This window comes from Colobus angolensis, unplaced genomic scaffold (assembly GCF_000951035.1).
Source record: "Colobus angolensis palliatus isolate OR3802 unplaced genomic scaffold, Cang.pa_1.0 Scaffold94, whole genome shotgun sequence".
Classification (NCBI taxonomy): domain Eukaryota; kingdom Metazoa; phylum Chordata; class Mammalia; order Primates; family Cercopithecidae; genus Colobus; species Colobus angolensis.
Window position 1 is genome coordinate 8,987,786 of NW_012123376.1, and position 13,424 is coordinate 9,001,209.

The window sequence follows — 13,424 nt, forward strand, 5'->3', positions numbered from 1 at the left end:
CGGAGGGGTTGGGTTGGGGCATGGCCAGGATGCAGGTCCGGAACCCTGTCCTGCGGGGAGGCAGCTGAGGCCCTGCGAGAACTCTAGTGCAGCATAGGTGGGCCGGTACTGCTGGGCGGACCTGGCACACCCGCCACAGCTGCTGGCCCTGGTGCTGATCCCCTCACTGTCCTGGGCCAGGGGCACCCGCTGGCTGCTCTGAGTGTGGGGCGCGGAGGCCGCGCCCGTGCCCACCAGAACTCACGCTGGACTGTGAGCCTGGTGGCAGCCCCAGTTTCTGCCCACGTCTCTCCCTCCACACCACCTCGCAAGCAGAGGGAGCCAGCTCCGGCCTCGGCCAGCTCAGAGAGGGGCTCCCACAGTGCCATGAAGGGCTGAAGGACTCCTCAAGTGCCGCCAGAGTGGACACGGAGGTTGAGGAGGCACTGAGAGTGAGGGCTGCTAGCACATTATCACCTTTCAGTATGACATTTTGTGACTCTTTCATTGTGTAGAGATACTGCATGGGGAGCAGTAGAAAGAATGAATTGAACAACAAGGAATAAAGGAAAGAAGAACAATTAGAATTTAATTACAACACTCTGAGTGGAAGATTGTTGAGAAACTAAACTGATAATTGAGTGTAGGAGCTGGTTATAATAGACATTGCAGAGACCACTGGCAGGAATGTGTGAGTAGAAGTGGACCTGGCTAACTATGAGGAAGAGGGAGAAGTCAACCATGCTTGAATTATGTTGTCTTTTATTTTGACAACTGCTGAGATTAAAACTTGGTTTCTTTCACCAACTAAGCAAAAAGGGGAAAAGGAAGTTTAAGGAAGTAGGGGAGATGTATAGGTTTAATTTGGGAATATATTGATCTGAATGACATATATACATACACACAGGTTGGAATCACAATAGGCAGTAGGATTGTGAGAGTACAGAACTCAGAAGAGTGAGCAGAGCTATAGATAGATATTTTAAAACTACTAGTTATTGGCATGTGTTGTAGTTGAAGAACCATTTATGGAGTTTTACAAAAAACAACTCTATTGGTTGACACATTGCTGTTAATTTTCTTCAATTCCAAGAACTCCTTAAACCAGCAATCTCCAGATTATCATCTCCTTGCTATGCCTGCCCTCTTCTAAGCTCCTTTATTTGTCCCTCGGGCCCTGGCACATTCTCTTCTCACTTGACACTATTACCACTCTCTAAACTGGATTAATCATTATTTACCCTGAAGGCCCAAATGGGTGTCCAACTTAGGTAATTTTTCATATAAAAATTTCTCATATCACTTTGCGCACTCTGTATAATGTCAACAATCACAGTCTGCACCTATATGTCTTTATGATTGCCTTGTGAGTGCTATGAGAATTAAACAAACACAAACTGACAGGTTTCATCCTCACTCTATTCTAGTGTTGCATGTAACCAGGCCCAGAATTTTTATTTTTTCTCTCTTTTCATCCTGATATGGTTTGGTAGTTTTGTTCCCTCTAAATCTCATGTTGAAATACGGCCTCCAGGCCAGGAGCAATGGCTCACGCCTGTAATCCCAGCTCTTTGGGAGACCAAGGCAGGTGGACCACGATATCAAAAGATCAAGACCAGCCTGACCAACATGGTGAAACCTCGTCTCTACTAAAAATACAAAAATTAGCTAAGCATAAGTGACACGCACCTGTAGTCCCATCTACTTGGGAGGCTGAGGCAGGAGAATTGCTTGAAGTCAGGAGGTGGAGGTTGCAGTGAGCTGAGATTGCACCACTACACTCCAGCCTGGGCAACAGAGTCAGACTCTGTCTCAAAACAAACAAACAAACAGAAAGAAACATGCCCTCCAGTGTTGGTGGTGAGCCTAATGTGAGGTGTCTGGGTCTTGGGAGTGCATCCCTCATGAATGGCTTGGTGCTGTCCTGGTAATGAGTTCTCCCTCTCTGAATTCACACAGGATCTGGTTGCTTAAAAGAGCCTGGCACCTTATCCCTCCCTTTCTTGCTCCTGCTCTTGCCATGTGATATGCTGGCTTCCCATCACCTTCTGCTATAATTGTAAGTTTCCTGAGGCCCTCACCAAAAGTAGATGCCAGACCATGCTTCTTGTCCAGTCTGTAGAACCATGAGCCAGATAAACCTCTTTTCGTTATGAATTACCCAGCCTCAGGTATTCCTTTATAGCAATGCAAATGAATGAACACACTTCCTAGATAAAAGATTCAGTGAATGAATGGATAAGTTTATTTTGGATATAGCCCAGTTTTCAAGTTCCAATATAATAATCCTACATTAATTCTGTGTTATCTCTTGAAAGGAATATTTAGGAGTCTAATAATCACCTCCCACATTTCCAGTGTCTTTCATATCTAATCAAACTTAACCACTACCTCAAAGCACAACGCTATTTCTGTCAACAACTTTTTCTCTATTCTTTTCGTCCTTGATGCTGAACACTTAGTTTTCAATTCTATACTGAATTTTCTATAAAATCCTTTAACTTTCCATTTGGAATAAGGTCTTGACCTAACTCGTTAGCTTTTCCTTTCATGATTCTGCAAGAAACCAGAAACTCGCTAGCCAAATAGGACTATTCACATTTGGTCACATTCATTCGGGGATTTCATAATACTATCAGTTTATTTGTACATTTATTCAGTAAACATTTCTGTGTGCTTACTCTGTATCAGTTTGGTACTAGGCTCTGAGCATAAACATAAACTTAATTTATAATGTTGATGCTATTTCCTTTCTTAAAATACTCTCACACTAGCAATGCTTATTAAAATTCTTCACATATCAAGTTACTTATTCCTTTAACAGTTAAATGTATTTAGTTTAAAAGTTGAAAGAATGTAGTAGAATCTTTTTTCAAATATCTCTTTCTCAGTGAGGCCCATCTCACCCACCCTAATTAAAACTATAATCACTTATTCCCAGCATGAAGAACTCAGAATCCCAACTATCCTGTGCTTTCTCTCTGTTTTTTAACACTAATGTTCTAACATGTCATATAACATATTTATTACTGTGTATTGAATATTATTTGCCTATACTCACTAGAATACAAGCTTCACAAGATCAGAGAGTGGTAACTATTCACCAATGTACTCCAACTACCTCAAAAAATAGTAACATTCAGTAAAATGTCCTGCTGGTAAGATACTCTCTTAATGAAACCTCCTCTGAGAACCCAAGCTTCAGTTTACATAGCACTTTCCTTGTGTCTCTCACATAAGACAGAACATTTTCCTTTATTGTATTTTCTCATTAAATACAAAGCTCTGCAAGACTAGACAGTGTTCTTCACATATTTGTATCTTCCGGAGAGTTTAGCCCATCAGCCCAGTTAATTGCAAATAATTATTGAAAAAAAATAAATGAAGTGAATACACTAACACATAATATACAGTGAAAATAATTTTTATCATTTTTCAAATATTGTGACCCAGTTGGGTCTAAGTAAATTATTGTTTTCTTCATTTAGGTTCTTTTAATTTGAATTTAGTATATCAGAGGATTTTTAGACAGCAGTAATGCAGATGATATGTTCTCTCTGAACTGTTTGAGTATATTTGATATACATAATTTTTCAATCATTTTATAGAATGAGAATGAGCTTTGCCTGAAAGAAGAAAAACTCAAGAAGCAGTAGTCTTTGCTACAGGAAGACACACTATAACAGATGTTCTTCTCTTTTTTTATAGTCACAGAAAACCATCTTAACTTTGTGAAAGTAAAGGGTAGAACTGACACAAACATGGAACAATTCTAACTTCCTAACCCAACCTCAAAACTTAGGGTTTGAAAATTGGTTACAGCTCTTCCTTTCTGTTTCTTAGGGTTTTGTTGTTGTTACTTGTTGTTTTTTTCCCCTTAGTGGTGGACACTTTTATGCACCAGCACTCAAGCAGAGTCTCTCACTGCAGGTGCATTTACCATTTGGGGACCGTGCTGCCCTTGTTTTCTTAGCCTCAGCATTTTCAAAAATCTCACTTCGCTCATGGTGCTTGTGAATATATCACTGTCCACCTCTTTTGCCTTTTGTATTTACCGTGTCTTACGCTTCAGCATTTCCGATGCCCTTGAGAAGCCATAACCATGCTTTACATTTGAAAGAGTGCCAGGTCATTTAATCAGGCTGAGTTTGAGAGGCATGGATGAATTTATTCTATCTAACATTTAATAAAAAATAATTTTAAAATGTGACTTATGCCATGACATGCTTAGCATTACCCTTCCGGGTTTAAATTTGAGAGTTGTCAGCACCCTCCGTGGTCTGGAAACTGACATGTTATCAATCAAGTGCGTGGGTGACAAGGCTGCTGATGTCCTCTCAAGGCTCTTGTTTAATAATTAATTTTTCATTGCAGGCATGTTCAGTAAATGGATTACAAAACTTAAGCCCGTTTAAAAGGTTTCAGAAATTCATTATTAGTTTTAAAAGATGAATGCACAAATTAACTATCCATGATAGATGAGGCATACCAAATATAGCCAGTTCTTATGTGGTTTTGGCTTATATTTATATATAGCATAGAGTAGGGTAAAAAGTCAGTATAGTTTTATAGACAATGTCACTGAATCACCGAGGAAGTGATTCTTTTCAAAGGCGACTCAAAAAAGGAGATCTGATGACAAAATTGTGCTTTGAACATTTTCATCTTTTCTGTTGCTCTCAGAAGTCCCCAACCATCTAGTCTCTGGACAGGCTCAGCGCTATTTCTGGAGTCAGTAACTTCGCTTGTTTTTTCCACAGAATAATATTATGATTTAGAATGAAAGAATTCTTATCAGTTATCACATCTTAATTTCCTTAAATAAAGGCCAGTGTCAGTTTTTAAGCTGTTATCTTTCAGCTCCAAACCCACCAGCTTTGTGATTCCCGGTCTAGTCTCAGCACTCTGCATATCCGCTTTGCCATCTGGCGTCTTACTAAGTTTGGCCAGTAGGGTACGCTAGAGGGAGACTGAATGGCTGAGGAGAGGGGGGAGCTACTGCGTCCGGCTTTGCAAGCCATTCCTTTCAGGGTTGCCGCAGCAATGGCACTTCTTCCTAGCAGCAGCCATTTTCTGGTTGCAGTCAGTTTCTTGGTTTCTTTTTTGCATTCCTGGAATCAGTCTCATCACTACCCCTTGGAGTTACCAAGAGTCGCCAGTCAGTTTCCTCTCTGTAGAATCTGGCTGAGTCCTAATTCCATAGGGCTCTCTGCCAGACTTTTAGTTTCTGATAACTCCGAATCCCTTCCTTTTGTTTCCTAAGCTATACAGGTATTCTAGTTTTTCTCGCAATTTTTCATTGCTAGGCTACATCAGTGTCTTTTTACTTTCTTTCCTTTTCTCACTTTTTATTTGTACCCTTACTCCTCCATCAATTAACAATTTCCCGTGTTAAATTCTCTCTATTTAAAAAAACTAACGTGCTCTCTATATTCCCAACTAGATCTCGGCTGATGCAAATGCCACAGACAATCAATCGATCAGTCAATCAGCAAATCCAATTTCCCTCTAGCTACTAAAGGGACTTAATATAATTGAATGATTATAGAATTCTGATCCCATTTATCTCAAGTCATTAAAACTATTTTACGTATCTTATTATAAAATACGTAACTTCAAAAAAATGATTTTCTAAATCCAGATTCCTACCAGATTATTTCACACCTTATTCACTCATTGATTGCTTTGCTCCCACCCTTGTTAGCTTTTGTGTGCCTGTCCTGCATTTTAGACCAAGGTGTAAATAGTAAGATAGTGGCCAGAACTTTGAATCTTTTTCTCTATTTATCATCCTTGTGCAAATTGGGAGGAAGGTCCACTAATTCAGCCTCCCCACTCCCTGTTCCTTCAAAGTAAATGAGAAGCCTCAGGTAAAAAGCAGAGAAGCTACCCAAGTTCTTTTCATTTCTTTTATCATCATACTAATAATTTTGCTTTCTGAAGTGATTACTCTTACAAGCAGCAAATATATTTTTTAGGAAGTTAGAATTATTGATGTCACGTTTTCATATTCAGTATCCCAAGTAAGCATAAGGTAAATTCAGGAAAATAAATACAACCATTTTCTTGGTTAATTATTTTTAAATTTAATGTGTTCATTTGCTCTTTTAAATATATATTTCATAAATGGTGAGTATGTATTCCATGACATAAAAACTAAGTGTTTTTGTGTAATCACTCAAATGATAACCAGTGTTAGCAATACTTCTGTTTCATGAGACGAGTCATTTCATGAAGATTGCAAATTATTTGTTGTCCCCTCTAGAGTTCATTTCATGGGAAATTTAAATTTTATTGTCTTAACTTGAATGTTAAACATTTCCTTCATTTATGATATGGCCAGACATGTTTTCTTCTTTGCTGCTATTTTACATTTCAGATGTAGTCTATTCAGGATCATTTTTTATTTAAGGAGGATCTTTTTTTTTTTTTTTTTTAGGAGTCAGAGCTTGAAGTGATGAAACACTATCATTCTTTATCTCTGAATTGCATGCTAATAAAGACAACTGATGGCTCTAGAAGATCCTTAATGAGGAAATTCTGTGGCCTGTTTTCTCTTCTGTGCTATTTTTTGTCTTCTAAGGCAGGCATTTTTATCATTTCAGTTTGTTGGTGTGACTAGTTCAAACTTGTTCAGGGTTTTATGTCTGAAGTAAGTAATCAATTAGCCCAAATATATATATATGTATTTCTTTTTTTACCAACCATTATAATTATCTAAGAATGTCAGGGAATTGTGAAGTGGAAACAGATTAAAATGAGCTCCAAAATTAAAAGAGCTCATCTTCCAACAGAAGTGTGCTGACATACATTAAAGAATAAATGAATTAATATCACAAAAGAGGAACAGGAGTTAAAAAGAAGACCATTGTTCAGATGGAGTCAGGCTGGTGCACTGCCAAGGAAAGCAAACAGGTTTTCTGAAGACTTGGTACGAATTTCAAGTTGCATCGTTCTGCTGGAGTGGGTGGTTTCCCCAGTATGTTAGATCCATAGCCTGTTCTTGACAGAGTGGCAGTACCTTTCCTCCACTGTACTCTCACCGCTAGCATAGATGTAAAACACAGTAAGTACTCAGAAAATATTTGAAGAGTGCATCTATCAGTAGAGATGATCGAAACATTTGTTTTTCTAAGGGAATATTTTCTGCCTTTCTTCTGCCAGAATCCTCTGGTTATAATCTGCTCACTGCTAGGTCAACAGTCAGAAAACATTATGTAGAGGTTACTGGTCATTATCCTAATATATTTATCAAAAAATCTGGAGTATATGAAACTGCCTTTCATTGCAACATTAGACAAAACACCATTTATCAAATACAGACTTAACATTGCCACCAAATTGGAAGAATATGATCTTAAATTAAAATATATATATACTTAAACATGATAATCTATCTTTATCTACCTTCCTAAATATTAATGCATGAGACTTCTCTTAATATCTTGAATATGTACTATGATTTTTGTATTACCTCTTTTTCTTGTTTCCATTTATATATATGTTAGTGAAATTTATTAGTATCTTTCACTGAAACACTATTATTTTCTCTGGAGGAAAAGATTTTATTTCCTTTATGAAAAGCATGCTTTACTTCTGAAATATATAATTCATTTTGCTTCAGGTTCTGTTTGTTTGTTTTCACATCAACTTCATTCTAAATGTTCATTCAAAATTATTTTTCAGGCTTGAGTTCAGGTGAAAATGTTAATGGAATTAAAAAGTAATCAAATGAAATTGCAATGTATAAGTCGAATTTGAAGAAAACTGAATTAATAAAGGATTCCGTTTATAAAGAAATCAAAATTATGCTTTCAAAAATATTATGTAACTGGAGAAAGTAATTTTATTTTGAGGTCTCTCATGATTCTTTAATATATATTTTTTTCTTATTATGTGACCTTTTGGTAACATATATAGGAGACAGTTAATTTTGGTAAGGCTACATAATTCATACATTCTTGGTCTTGACATACATGATCAATTACTTTATAATGTCTACTAGCCTTGCTCTTGTCAACTGGACAATGGAAAAAAAAATGTTTCTCATCTATTCTTCTGTATTTATAGTTTTTAGATAGTATTGGATTAATCTAACAAAATTGAGTTTACACCTGCTGATGTCTTGGAGCTCCCTCTTAATTCTGTTATATATAGAGATAAGTTATGGCCTGTTGACAGATTCAGGACACTGTCTCACAGAAAAATAACAAGAAAATATATTACCAACTCTGGTCCAGATGAGATGTGTAACTGGCAAGCTGGAGTCAAGGAGGTCCTTTAAAGAAAAAACACTAATATTAAAAATATATTCAGATGAGCCTTCTGGAAAAGAAAAGTAACATTAAACAATAACAAGGAAACCAAACTTGATGGAGAGATAATGCTCAGGTCCTATTTTCATGGATATTTTATGTAGTAAGCATATTGTTGACTAGACAAACTTATCTGTTATAAACAACATGGAACATTTTTGTCAAAAATTTGGATAAGTAGGAGCTGGAAGATGGAAATATATTGATTATCTGCTGGATGATGATTACATAAAATTAAGTAAACATAAATCTTAGTATTACTAGAAATTCTGTTTGGCAACATTTACTTTACCCTCTTCAGAGATGTGAATTTGTGAAGTGAGAAATTGCTATCAATTTTGTCACTGAATTATATATATATATATATGTATATGTATGTATATGTTTATATATGTGTATATATTTTATATATGTCTTATATATAAAAATATATTCTGTATATATTAGTATATACAATATGATATTAATTATTTATTTATTTACTTATTTATTTATTTTGAGACGGAGTCTTGCTCTGCCGCCCAGGCTGGAGTGCAGTGGCCCGATCTCAGCTCACTGCAAGCTCCGCCTCCCGAGTTTACGCCATTCTCCTGCCTCAGCCTCCCGAGTAGTTGGGACTACAGGCGCCCGCCACCTCGCCCGGCTAGTTTTTTTTGTATTTTTTAGTAGAGACGGGGTTTCACCATTTTAGCCAGGATGGTCTCCATCTCCTGACCTCGTGATCTGCCCGTCTTGACCTCCCAAAGTGGTGGGATTACAGGCTTGAGCCACCGCGCCCGGCCCAATTATTTATTTTATATATAAAAAAGAATCTGTTATATTAAGCAAATGTAAAAACCTAACCTATATGTATATGTATATGTAGGTTCTTATATTTGCTTAATATATTCTTTTAGAATATGAAAAATGTTATATTATTTTGAGAGAAGGAAAGAGAGAGAGATGATGAACTGCATTAACAATTACTGTCACTCAAGTTTTCACCAATCCAGGCATAGCTAATGCTTGGAGTTTGTTGCTTGTGCTTGTTTAAAATATTCCAAGTTGTAGAACTTTATTCTGTTTACCACTCAAGATATAAAGACATACAAGATGGTTATTTAGGCTTCATCCAGTTTAGCCTTTAGATTAATTGGGTCGTTCACTGGGACTATTACTAAAATTTGCTAAAGCTTTAAAAATTTTGCAGATAATTACAGAAAAACAAAGAAACCCAAAACACTTTTTCTTGCATCTTAAATATCTTTATTAGTTACAAAAAGTTAATGACACATTTATTAAACTGCTATGGCCTGAAAATTTTATTACCTGTCTTTGAAATGTGCTATTACAGAGTGCTTATTTGTTTCTTCTAAGAAGATGGCCTAGGCAATTAGCAGAATAGTAATTTTTAATTGTTCTACAGTGCAGGTAAAAATGCTGTTAGTCTGAGGAAATACCCCTTTTTGCTCAATTTTTTGTTCCCATTTTGCTAATACCTCACTCTGTTCTTTAATATTCTCTGAGAGTCTGAGGAAGTGGCTGCTATACCAAGTATATATTCAATTAGACATTCTGTCACATAAAGTGAGAATGTAAATTTTAACAATAATTTAGATATCTAAAATAATTCACAAGTACACAGGATCGTTAGTTCATTATGCATGAATAAAGTGATTTAGAGCTGAAGCTGAGATAAAAGTCTTCCTGGTAAAGAGGTTGAGTGAAAAAAAGACTTGAGATCATGGAGTAATTTCATAAAGTGCTATTTCTACAATCAAGAAGTGACATTCATTACTTGATAAAATTAGATAAGGAATACATTTGATTCTGTTTCTCAAATAATTGTATTTGTATGAGCATAGGAAGCAAATCATTGGAAAGATGAAATTAAATTGTAGTACATTTAACGGCTACAATCTGCGTGAAGGAAGTTTTCTATTCCTAATAGTGATGTGACTTTCTAACTTCATAAGTTTTGGGATTTTGGTGGGCTAGATGTGGAAAATATTTCTAGCTAATTTAACGAGTGATAATCATAAACTCATCTATAAAATGACTTTCAAAATATTCCACATCCCAGCTGCTCCACATTATATTAATGGAAATCATAATGAATTCATGATTTGTAACATATATAATATTTATTCCAATACTTATTCACCATGATTGGGAATGGAGTGTAAATCTTTAATGGAGTGTAAATCTTTAATTCCTGCCCCCAAAATCCCTCCTCTAAGACTCACTTAAGACTCACCTCTAAGACTCACCCTCCTCTAAGACTCTGTTAGTTCCAGTTGTCGCTTAATGCATATGCTGTGCTCCAAACAAGTCTGCTGCATGTGAATATCTCTAACATGAATATCTCTAATATGAAATTTCTAACATATGAAAGAAATTACATCTCCTTCATGTTTTAGCAATTTTGCACATCGTCTGATTGTCTTCATTGGCTTTCCACAGTCTTCTGTAATCGCAATCAGTAATAACGCCCTGAATAAAGAGCAGCAAGACCTCTTAGTTTCACATCACCATTGCACTAACTATGAATTCTGAAGCTGTGAACAAGTCATCTAATTGTTCTAGACGTTCATTTCTTCATCAGTAAAAATATATAAGAATATATGACTGTCCCTATTGCATCAAACTCTGAAATTCTAATTTCCACTAATTATTTCCTCATTCTTTCATTTGTATGCTTTCCAGGTTCCTTCATTTACATTCCATCTGGGAAACACTTTGCGTGTTCCACTTTCTAAACCATTTAAGCAGTCACAACCTTATATAGCAATACTCTCCAATAATGAAAACTCAGTAAATATCCCAAAGTCTGTGCCATCCTTTCTGCTATGGAATGTAACACCTTGTCCAACTTCTCTTAGAATGTAAAATTCACAAACATGCTATTTTGTGCTTAGTGAGGATAAATAGCATTAAGGAGCTGTTGTTTTCATTTTCCTCAGAGTTTTGAGAGTAGAAAAGGAAGGGAAACTGGCAAACATGCCAAAAGCAATATTTTATTATGTAAACATGAGAATATGTGTTAAAAGATTACCTGTAAAATACAAGATTTAGTTTTCATATTGTAATCCTAACCAAATTTCTATGGCGTCAATTAACTAAGAAACATTTCCCAGTCAGCTTTCATTTCTTAGGAAGCAAAGATTTTACTTGAGTTTTACAAATAAAAGTTCCCAAGGTGCAAGTATCACTTGAACCCAGGAGTTTCGGAACAGCCTGGGCAATATAGTCAGACCCTGTCTCTACAATAAGTAAACAAATGTTGGCTGACCATAGCACCACACACTTTAGTCCCATCTACTAGGGAAGCTGAGGCAGGAGGGTCACTTGAGCCCAAGAGCTTATTGAGCCCAATAAGCTATAATTGTAGCACTGCACTCCAGCCTGGGAAACAGACCAAGACCCTGTCTCAAAAAATAGAAACAAAAATTAAACTAAATTATTAAAATTTCCACTTAAAATATTATTTTGAACAGTTATATATGGTGTCAAGGAGCACATTCTGAATCCATTTGTCATTTTCAAATAAGACATCTGTATGAAGTTAAGAGCCATTTCCCTTGCTTCAAATCGTGAGAATACTCCCCAGCCTTTTCATCTGGTAATTATTATTTAAAAGAAAATTATTAAAAAATTGGAATATCTTTTCTAATCATGAAGCTGTACTATCACAATTTTGCAATTATGCAATTCTTCTTAATATAGAGTCTACCTAACAATGACTTAGTTGATTTAAAAAAATGAGGTGCTTATCAGTTCTCTTTCATTTTATAAATTTATTAGATAATACATATTACATAAGTTGTTGAATGTGGCAGTTCACTCAGAAAGTGCAAAACAAGGTCAAACTGGAATGCAGATGAGGTCATAAACTTTTTAAATAGTCAATAAAGCAATTAATGTATCAACAGCATGTGTTATTAGGCAGTAATGTGATGATGCCACTGATCACACCAGGGTCCTCTGAGTGTTTATAAACAAGCAGGGAAGCTGGGCTCTATAGATGTTTCACATGTATGCTGAAGAAAAATAGCAGCATTTATTTAGTCTTGAAATTGTTAAAATAACTCTAATTTGAATGCTTCCAAGAAGCTCAAAATATACTTATTACAAAGCATACATTGAATAAATAAAATGGAAACATCCAAAATATAAATGAAAGCAATTTTTATTTACTTTTAAATTATAAAAACATACACATTCATTGTAGTAAATTTATGTAAAACTAACATTTGAAAATTAAAAATCAAATATCTGCCCTCTCAAATGCCATTTTTGTAAGTAGTCTCAACAGTTTAGTTTGAATTATTTCCTCAATTTTTCTATCTGGGATATATGTAATATATCATAGACATCATCTGGAATGTGTATGATATATGCCTATCTATTATATATGCATAGATATTATAATAATGGAATCACACTATATCTATTCTGCATGTTTATTTTTTTCCACTTTACTCCGTCGTGTGTTTGTTTTCATGTTTAAACATTTTAAAAATTATTGAAAATGAAACAAATCATCTTGTGTTGCAGTATATAGGTTAATATACAGTGGGATTGAAAATATTTTGCTACCTATTTTTAAACATCTCAAATCATCATGATTTTAGTACCCTAAAATCTACTGGAAAATTACTACTGAAAGTCTACTATAGAAATATTAATAAGATGTTTAGTTAATTTATATTCCTAAATAAAATGAGTAGCTATATCTATGTAATTCTTCTTCTCTTCAGTTGTGCAAATGGACTATCTAGTATTTGGACTTTGCTTATTTCTAATACCACAGTTTAAAGGTAACTTCAGGTTATACTGAATTCCATATCCCAGTGAAAAATAGATTATTCATTTGTGTTTGCTTTGTCATGATCATTAATTCATAAGGGTGCCAAGAAGATGTAGGACATGCTTCAGTTTCTATTTTGGTTGAAGAGACTTTATGATACGGTTTGGCTCTGTCTCCACCCAAATCTCATCTTGAGTTGTAGTTCTCATTATCCCCAAGTGTCATGAGAGGGACATGGTGGGATGTAATTGAATCATGAAGCCAGTTACTCCCATGCTGTTCTCATGATAGTGAGTAAAATCTCATGAGATCTGATGGTTTTATAAGGGTCTTTTCTCCCT

At 35.5% G+C, this 13,424-nt stretch overlaps 1 protein-coding gene and 1 long non-coding RNA gene across 2 annotated transcripts in view; one reads left to right on the forward strand and one right to left on the reverse strand.

The window, feature by feature from the left end:
* LOC105504655 overlaps nt 1-8,421 on the reverse strand; it is a 10,420-nt gene extending 1,999 nt beyond the window's left edge. Inside the window, exons 1-2 of the long non-coding RNA XR_001000640.1 lie at nt 8,206-8,421; nt 3,041-3,100 (exon numbers count right to left, since the gene is read on the reverse strand). This is a non-coding gene — a long non-coding RNA (uncharacterized LOC105504655). The remainder of the gene's footprint in view (nt 1-3,040; nt 3,101-8,205) is intronic.
* Nucleotides 1-13,424, forward strand: part of PCDH9 (protocadherin 9) — a 959,605-nt gene that overhangs the window by 226,719 nt on the left and 719,462 nt on the right. The window lies entirely within an intron of this gene.